Genomic DNA, 9,859 nt, shown 5'->3' on the forward strand with positions numbered 1-9,859 from the left:
CCAGAAGGATTGAGAGCTCACAGGTTTGATGATTAAGGGCTCAGTCACACCAAAAGCGCTTTAAACGCTTGCAAACGCAAGGCGCGACGCACTGCCTTTTTTAAAAAAGAGCAGTGCAGCGCGGCTTTTCATATTGCTAAGCAACCACCGAGTCAGCTGTCTTGTCAATCAAATATTGAAGCGTGAGCGCTCTTTTACTGTTAACTGTCATATTAGCAGAAACTTTAAAAAGAGGGCGCTTGCTCTGACCTTGTTTGAGGATAAGAGGAGCACAAACACGCAGGAGAGAGTGAGCGAGTGGAGTCCGGTTCTTCAAAGCAACTGTAAACTTCCCTCGCCACAACGTAAGGCCCGCCTCTCCCCTCATTCGATTGGACAATGGAAGACGCGAATGACGTCAGGCGCTCCTCCGCTCTCAGCGCGCAAACGCGCCCTGCCCATAGAATATCATTCAAAAAAGGCGCCTGCAACTGCCATAAACGCTTTTGGTGTGACTGAGCCCTAAGGCGTTCTTTCTGTTAACGCCCAACGCGTTTCGCCACGTGCAACATGAGAGGTATTAATAACGTTTTTTTCACGTTGTGAAAAGGTTGTGATAACGTTATTTTCCGACGTATTTAATACGACCAAATGTCGGGTTTTTTGAACGTTATAAATACGTATTTTTACAACGTTGCAAAAATGCCCAGATTACGTTATCAAAACGTTTTTGCAACGTTGTGAAAATACGTATTTACAACGTTCAAAAAACCCGACACTTGGTCGCACCAAGTACGTCGGAAAATAACGTCATCAAAACTTTTTCACAACGTGAAAAAAACGTTTTTATAACGTTTTTGTGTTTGCTGGGTACAACAATGCTACTGACAAGCAACCAAATCTTTAATTTTTCCTATTAATCATAATACTATACTCATCTTGTTTTACTTTTCAGGCATCTGTATTAAATGTTAATATATTAGTTATGAAATTGTCTGTCAACATGATTTTAACATGAACATTAGCAATAAATACAAATAAAACACTGCACAGTCCTTACTGTATGGATTAATTGTGCAGCTGCAAAATTTATTCAGTTAATAGTAGTGACGGGTTTTCATTTTTTTGTGTAATGAACATTGAACACACAAGACAGCTTTAAGACGGCACTGCTACAATAAACTGATAAACATACAGCTGTTTATGTTCACTTAAACAAGAAAGAAAACTTAGTGAGCCCTCGTGTCTGAGAACCATATACGAGCTATACACCCTGGTAAACAGGCACGTCACCTTGTGGAAACGCACAGTCGCACACTCATACAGTACAGTATATTCACTGCAATGGTGGATAGACCTGTTTGAGTCGTGACTCACTCGGATCTTTCCCATACAAAAATGTAATATATGGCCATATATGTACTTATATTTTACATAGTATGACATATATCTATACATATATTTGACTTATCTGAGAACACAATATATGCCTGCAACATATATGTACATTTATATGTCCAAACATGTGAAAAAAATATTTGGTTTCATCAATATATGATACCATATATCTGCATATATTACAGTATAGTATTGGTTTCTCACATATATGGGGAACATTAATTATAAATATGTGACATACATATTTGTTTTCCACATATCTCTTCATATATTTGACTTATCTGAGAATACAATATATGCCTGCAACAGATATGAACATTTATATGTCCAAACATGTGAAAAAAATATTTGGGGTCATCAATATATGATACCATATATCTGCATATATTACAGTATAGCATTGGTTTCTCACATATATGGACAACATTAATTATAAATATGTGACATATATATTTGTTTTCCACATATCTATACATATATTTGACTTATCTGAGAACACAATATATGCCTGCAACATATATGAACATTTATATGTCCAAACATGTGAAAAAAATATTTGGGGTCATCAATATATGATACCATATATCTGCATATATTACAGTATAGTATTGGTTTCTCGCATATATGGACAACATTAATTATAAATATGTGACATACATATTTGTTTTCCACATATTTAATAAATGTATGTAAACATACATGCATGTGATACTGATGCATTTTTAAAGCTGTGGCATATGGTTATGGTACTTTGTGGATGTATTTGTCAAAAATGACAAAGAAAACACTGCATTATTGTATTAAAAATACTATATTATGAAGTCCTGTTAGTTTTGTGACCCCCAGGATCACCATCAGACAAGTTTTTGCTTTTATACAAATATCTGGTCAGATAATCTTTAAATATGTAAGTGAGTGTTTATGAAGATTTGAAATGTATGATCATTATGGGGAATCAACGGCTATTTTATCTAGTTTACCATCATCAGAAAACTGCCAACTAAATCTGTGTATTATAAGTTGATACTGATTATTATGAATAATCACAAATCAATTACATTATTAATTTTTATTTTATTATTTTAATTTAGTTTAGTTTTTTATTTTATTTGTGCAGGGATTTGTAAAGTTAATAAATAAATAAATAACCTAATGTTGCTTTTATATCTTTTAGTATAGTGTTTGTTTAGCGAATTTACATATTATTATTATTATTATTATTATTATTATTATTATTAAATCGTGTTAAATGTATTGCTTAATTAGTAATAAATAGTCAAAAGAACATAGCATATAATAAAAATTTCCTCCACTGCCTATTGAATGCGCTACACCCAGTCCAGTAGGAGGCGCTAATGACCCTTCAGTTGCCAACCACCACTCAGGCCAAAAGCGCAGAAGAACAAAAATGACCGGGAAAATCTGACAGGAGTGAGAAGATGATAACAGCACAGCGGGGTTTTAGAAGTAAGTTTAAAATATTTAATATATTTTGCATACGTTTCTTGCCGTCTAGTTTGTTTAAAGCCTAATTAGTCATTACTGTTCTAGAAAAATAACGTGTAGGCCTACAGACATTTTCACAGACATTGGTAATGTAACTGTTACATCTGAATGTAAATTATATACCGTGTGTCTCAATTCGTTTCCTAGCTCCCGAGGTCGTAAATCAGTATAATGTGTGCACTGGTAAGGACCCTAGCTCACTTCACATTGGGACAATGTTCACTTATTTCTGTCACGTGGCTGCTTAAGCGCGTTGTAATCACTCACAGCTGTTACTCATCAACAACCAGCAAAACCAACCCGTGTGTCGTAATCAGCTCCCTTGTTCAGTAGTCAGGGCACTGATCAGGGAGTCGGCCATTTTAAGGGCTGTCTCAATCGCAAAATCCGTTCAGTGCACTGGAACGTTTGTTCCCTAAAAATTCCCACAATGCAACGCAAAAACCGTGAGCATCGATGGTCCCTACGTTTCTAACCGGAAATCACGTGATCCAACTCAATAAACTGTATGAAATGTTACAGAACTTTTATAAAGACAAACGTTTGTTTTAGTTGTAAATATAAACACACATTGCTACACAGTAAGGGACCACAATCTACTCAATATTTAAAATAATAATATTTATTTAAAATTGTAAATATATTTATTACATTTAAAATGTAATTATATGCCTCCAATTTTATGCAGGGATATGTAAGAGAATAATGACATCATTTTTCACAATGTACTGTTTTTAAAATTAAGTCAGAGAGATGTTGGTTTTGCCGGTTGTTAATGAGTAACAGCTGTGAGTGATTACAACGCGCTTATAGCCACGTGACAGAAAAATAAGTGAACATTGTCCTATCCTATATGAGAGACGAAGCTCTAGATATTATAAATATGACAGATGCTATGATGTGATGATCATTGAAGTCTGTTTTAACATGTGGGAGGCAGAGTTAGCCATGCCCACATATTTGCATTCGGCGGAATAGACGGAATAGAAAAATCTGTTACGTCTGACATTTTATTCCGCGGTAACGGAATATACCGTCATACCGCCCAGCCCTAGTAGGCCCATCAGAGTGATTTCCTGAGCCCTTTCGCATATGCTGTATGGTAAGAGTGAATTTCTGCCAGTTGATACCGGTGACAGGTGTTAATTATTAAGTTTATCTTTGTATTTTTTTATTAAAGGTCAGAGAATGGATGGATTATCCAGTCACGGTACATAATGAAAGGTAAATGGCAAGTAATTAAAGGGACACCATGAAACTTTTTGGCCACTAGGGGGTGCTAGACACGTATTTTTCACTTCTAGCGCCCCTAGAGCCCACAAGCGCCGCAGCACTGTCGCAAAGGAAAGGAACTGGCCAACCCTAAAACTAAACTAAAAACTAAACATTTAAAATGCTAAACGATCAACATTTTGAGACAACAGGGAGAAACGCAGTCATGTTACAACTTTCTGATGAGGAACTCGTCGTGGCAGAAGCCATTTCTCAATCTGAAGGTTGCAGCCTCCGGATGTCGTATTTCTAAGCTGTATACGTCATCAAGACTGTCTTATTTCACAATATTAACAATTACAAAGTTGACTATTATACTTAGTTAATCGTAAATTGTTGCAGTATGCTTATGACTTGCGAATGTAATGCTCAGTTTACCTTAATAACCCAGGCTTGATGACGTGTGCAGCCTGCATATTTGACCTCCGGAGGCTGCAGCCTTCCAATTCAGAAACGACCAGACGTATTTCCTTGCCTTTTTCCAAACAAATATTGTTGCATCCTCTCTCTCTCCCTCGCCACCAGGATTTTCCGCAATGGCGCTCGTTATTCCTCTTTTTTGTGTGAAAATTGCTCCAAATCCAAGTAAACCGATGCGTTTAGGTCTGCCGCTTTGTAATACGTCACGCGAGTGACAGCGGAACGCAGCAAATGAGGAAGAGAGAAGAGAGAAACGCTCGGATCTGATTGGTGAATGAATAGGGTTTGGTTTTACACTGTGAGCAAGTTTGAGTGCTATAGCATCCTGGATTGTAATGTAAATATCATAGACACAGTAAAAGAAAAGTAAATACGTGAACACAGCATCTGAATACCGGGAACTATATGCAATATAATCGCCGTAATTTATAAAGAACATCGCATTTATGTATGAATCAACAGTTTATATAAAAAATTGCCTTAAAGGGGACTCGAACCCGGGTCGCCCGTGTCATAGGTCCGTGACACTAAAGACTGTGCCACAGAGTCACATAATAGAAACTGCTCTCTACACTCCTTAAGTAGCCTCCAGCAAAATTCACGTTAAAAACAAATTGTGTGGAGGAAGTGACGTATGCCGTAAAGCAGTCGAATTTTGTAGTTTTTTTGTGCTCTGGTTACTACCAGAAACCCTAAGTTTTAAAATACGAGTAAAAGTGATACAGACCCCGTCAGGCTACGGTAGACATGTCATTCAACCTATTTAAAGTCGATGTACTATCACAAGGGTCTTGAAAATTTATTATGAAGGTTGAAAAATTACATGGTGTCACTTTAAGTAATGTACTAAATGTATAAACTGTAGTGTATTCAGTAGCTACTAATCACATTACCTCTATCACTCTCTCTAAAAGACTTGACTGAGTTAGAAGAAGCTGAGCGACTCTTCAGAGTGAAGATGTTATGGTAATGTAAATCTTACGTTTTTATATTGTAGTTAGAGACAGCACGTCATTTTAACCCTGTTTTATGGTTAAAGGGGTTTTGGCGCTTTTCCATTGCATAGTACCCTACAGGTAAGGTCGAGTCAGCTCACTTTACTTTGGCTTGGTTAGCTTTTTCATTGAGTTTAGCAACACTTCAGAGTGGGAGGGATTATAGGGGTGTCAAATGTATATAGCACGCCATTCGTTGCTCGACTTATCGAGACTGTTTTCTAAGATGGCTCCTGTCTGTATACGCGTAATGTACTGTCTTTATAAAGGATCTTCTTATTAGGGCTGTCACTTTTGAGAAAAATCAAGCACACATATCCCGCGCTTGAGCGTGTTTGTGAAAAGTAATCGTCACTGACAACAAGCACACATACATAGCCTATGTATGCGCGCGTGCATATGCATTAACCCTGCGCGTGCTGTTTGCTTGACCGTTTTTAATGATAGAGAACACAAACCATTGATATTTGAGAAATAAAACTTACCGCTGAGTTAAGCAGATCTTACTTCACTCTGTCGTCTATGTGACATGTGACAGTCAGCACGTGATCATTTTAAATCAGTTTACAAGACAAATGCTGTTGTTGTTTAATATAAAGTTTACATCATGGCTTTGAACCTGAATTTTTTCCCAATTGGTTCGTTCCGAACAGAAACAGTAGTTTCCGGTTTTTGGTTCAACCCTAAAGTTGACGTTCCTGAACCGGTTAGGACGGAGGACGAATTCCAAACGGCGCTTCGGGAAGAAGATGCTGCATAAACAGTCGCTCCACATGTTTTTTCAGTGCTTTATTCGCCAAATGTATTTTATACATCAAGAGTTCTGATCTTTGAAGGGCGTAGGGATAATCATGTTTGATTGGAGTTGGGCCGGACACTTTCAATTTCATGTGCGTCTGTGTGTACAGAATTTTTTTTTTTAGTGCCTTTTTGCGGTTAAATTGTTTAAAATCACTTAAGTGTTAACATTTGCAAGCCTTTGAAACACGTGCAAATGATCAACATTCACCCTATTTAAATTTGCATATTAATCCACAAATCGCATGCGAGCCGAACTGTGGGTCGTGATCTGTTTCAATATTTTTCCTATTTAAAACTTGACTCTTCTGTAATTACATTGTGTACTAAGACCGACGGAAATTAAAAGTTGCTATTTTATTTGCAGATATGGTTAGACCTATAATCTCATTCTGGCGTAATAATCAGTGACTTTGCTGATGTAACATGGCTGCAGCAGGCGTAGTGATAATACGCACTGCCCGAAAATATTCCCCTGCCATTGAAGGTAACCAAGGGGACTATTTTCGGGCAGTGTGTAATATCACTACGCCTGCTGCAGCCATGTTACATCAGCAAAGTCACTGATTATTATGCCAGTTTGAGAGTATATTTTCTCAGTAAGAATCAAATGTTTAACTCAGGGGAGCTGAAACATTAGCATATTTTCAAAAAAAGTGGAATGTCCCTTTAACACAAGCTTTTTATTCTGCTATAACACTATAAACAATAATATATGTAATTTTATATGCAAATTATAATTCTATCTATCTGGTTCGTGTTGGTCCAATTTAATTCAGAGCACTTGTTTGGTTTGGTGTTTTCATTTTCATTGGAAGCCTTTAAAAAGTAATTATTCTAGATGCAATTTTGTAATAGTTACGGCTTAAATTCTCTTATGTATTTTTTAAATATTTAAAATCATTCCGCAGAATTATCCAAAAACTTTCCACAGGAAAAGCAAAAAAAGTCTGCAGAAGCCGGAGCCACATCTTCCCTCTCTTGCGCACAGTTGCCGTCGGTCTCATTCTCAGCTTCCTCCCTATTACGTGGTGTTAGACTGTAAAAAATGCGCTACACATGGCATTTTTAAAAAACTGGATGGTTTATTTATAGTGGATATTTCACGTCATGTTTGAATGCATATTTGAATATCGAATAAAAAGTGGCAGCCCTACTTCTTAATAAACTGTTTGTACACTTACAAAGTTCAACTTGGGGTTAAGTGCCTTGCTCAAGGGCACAACGGTGGTGACCAGGATTCAAACTCACAAATTCTAGGTTAGCATACTAGCCAGGTTCCTTAACTGCTGTGCTACCACCACCCCTTTCGGCTTAGTGCCTGCTTTCGAACCACACCCGTGGAGGTATCTGCCAACAAATGGACAATCATTCATGGGGCTGCAGTTAGTGCATTCAAGAATTTTCAATGTATGTGTTCAAATTCACATTCTGCGTAAAAAATAGTTTTGATGAGAGGTGGTGGAGGAGGGTGGGGTTTGGCACTATGACCCTATCTCGCCTGCAAATTTAATTGGTGCAAAACTGGCCGCCATGCTTGCACTAAGTGTGGCCTTACTTGCCTATTCACGTACTTTGTCACTTAATTTTACTGACTTGCACTAGAAGAAACTGCAATAAAGTTTTTTTATCTTTGTGATAAGTTTATCCACCAGTGTTTTGTCTGCTTAATACCTAAAACTTTTTCTTGAAAATGTACTTTCTCAGATGCAGTTATGTCAAAGTACTCTTTTTGGCTGGCCAGATTGGAACAGACCTGAATGGGAAGATGGCAGAGCTAAGACTGACAATGTCCAGGAAAAATGTTAACTAAAAATGAGTGTGTTTTTCCCCAGCGAGTGAGTTTAGGAATGTTTTAAATGTGCCTAGAAGTTTGAAAATGTAATACTGAGGGAAAAAAGTGAGCGCTTTGAAAAGGCTTTAAAAAGAAAATAAAGTCTGAAGTTGATGTTAAATGAAGTTAAAGTTTTTACTTGAAAAGTTTGTACTTGTTTGTACTTGTCAAGTCTGTGCTGAAAAAATGCAGTAAAGTTTGTATTTGAAAAGACTTGGAATTGTGTGTTCTGTAGAATGAGTACAAATATATGTGTAGGCTGTATAAAAAAACATAGTTGTGCCACTAATATAAGTGAAAGTGTCACGACACGGAAGGGTTGTAAGGACAGGACGCAAATGCAAGGTTCAAAATAAATAACATTTAATAATAAAAACACGAGGGCAGACATGGTGAAGGCAGGATCACAGGAACATTAACACAGGAACAGACAGGGTATCAATGACAATGATCCAGCAGTGAGCAAACAGAAGACAGAGGTATATATACACACAGACTAAATGACAAACAGGTGTGATGAGGCAGGTAATTAATCAATGAATGTCCAGGTGATAACAATTGGAACAGAGACAAGACATGACACGGATTAACCGTGACATTACCCTCCCCTCTACGAGTGGCTACCAGACACTCACATAAAACACAACAAAAACAAAGTCTGTTAGCGAGAGTCCAAGGGAGGGGTGGAGGGCTTGGGGACCAACAGGGGATGAGACCAACAGGACGGTTGGCCGGACTGCGCCAGGAGAACCGGAGCGATCGCTCCGAGAACCGAGGAAGACGAATTACCCCCCTCCTGGGAATCGTCGACGATCAGATGCCCCCGGAAATCATCTCCCATCCCCTCGCGGAAACGGAGACCCTCGGTAGCCACCCCGGGGAAATGATCGGGCGTGGTCCGTTCCGGATTCCCCTGCGAGCAGGATGGTGGTCCTCCGAGGGACCGTCGACGACGACTCAACTGTTGGGGGACCGCCTGGGCCGATCCTCCTCCCGCAGACCCGCAGGAGCGAGCGATCGCTCACGGTGGTCCCCAAGAGACATCGGGGCTGATGGGGGATGAACCCCGATGTCACTACTCCCCCTCGACGAAACTCCTGGGGAGCCGCCCTCCGTGAACCTGCTGCGTCCAGTTTGGCTGGATCATTCTGTCACTGGTAATGTCACGGTTAATCCGTGTCATGTCTTGTCTCTGTTCCGATTGTTATCACCTGGACATTCATTGATTAATTACCTGCCTCATCACACCTGTTTGTCATTTAGTCTGTGTGTGTATATATACCTCTGTCTTCTGTTTGCTCACTGCTGGATCATTGTCATTGATACCCTGTCTGTTCCTGTGTTAATGTTCCTGTGATCCTGCCTTCACCATGTCTGCCCTCGTGTTTTTATTATTAAATGTTATTTATTTTGAACCTTGCATTTGCGTCCTGTCCTTACAACCCTTCCGTGTCGTGACAGAAAGTACATGGTGGCATCATATAAGAAGCATATTTGTATCCCTAATATAAGTGAAAGTACATGGTGTCATCATATTTGAAGCATATTTGTATCCCTAATATAAGTGAAAGTATGTACTATGGAAATAAGTACATATATGCATGTATACATATATGTGTCTTACATATATTTCACATGTATGTCCATATATGGGAAA

At 38.5% G+C, this 9,859-nt stretch overlaps 1 long non-coding RNA gene across 1 annotated transcript; it reads left to right on the top strand.

The window, feature by feature from the left end:
• The first annotated feature begins 2,509 nt into the window (after positions 1-2,509).
• LOC141367179 (uncharacterized) lies at positions 2,510-8,415 on the top strand. The gene is made up of 4 exons (XR_012371382.1): positions 2,510-2,844; positions 4,064-4,107; positions 5,490-5,541; positions 8,076-8,415. It is a non-coding gene; the product is annotated as an uncharacterized lncRNA (long non-coding RNA).
• Positions 8,416-9,859: the final 1,444 nt, after the last annotated feature.

The sequence above is a fragment of the Misgurnus anguillicaudatus genome, chromosome 10 (assembly GCF_027580225.2).
Source record: "Misgurnus anguillicaudatus chromosome 10, ASM2758022v2, whole genome shotgun sequence".
In the NCBI taxonomy this organism is placed as follows: Eukaryota; Metazoa; Chordata; class Actinopteri; order Cypriniformes; family Cobitidae; genus Misgurnus; species Misgurnus anguillicaudatus.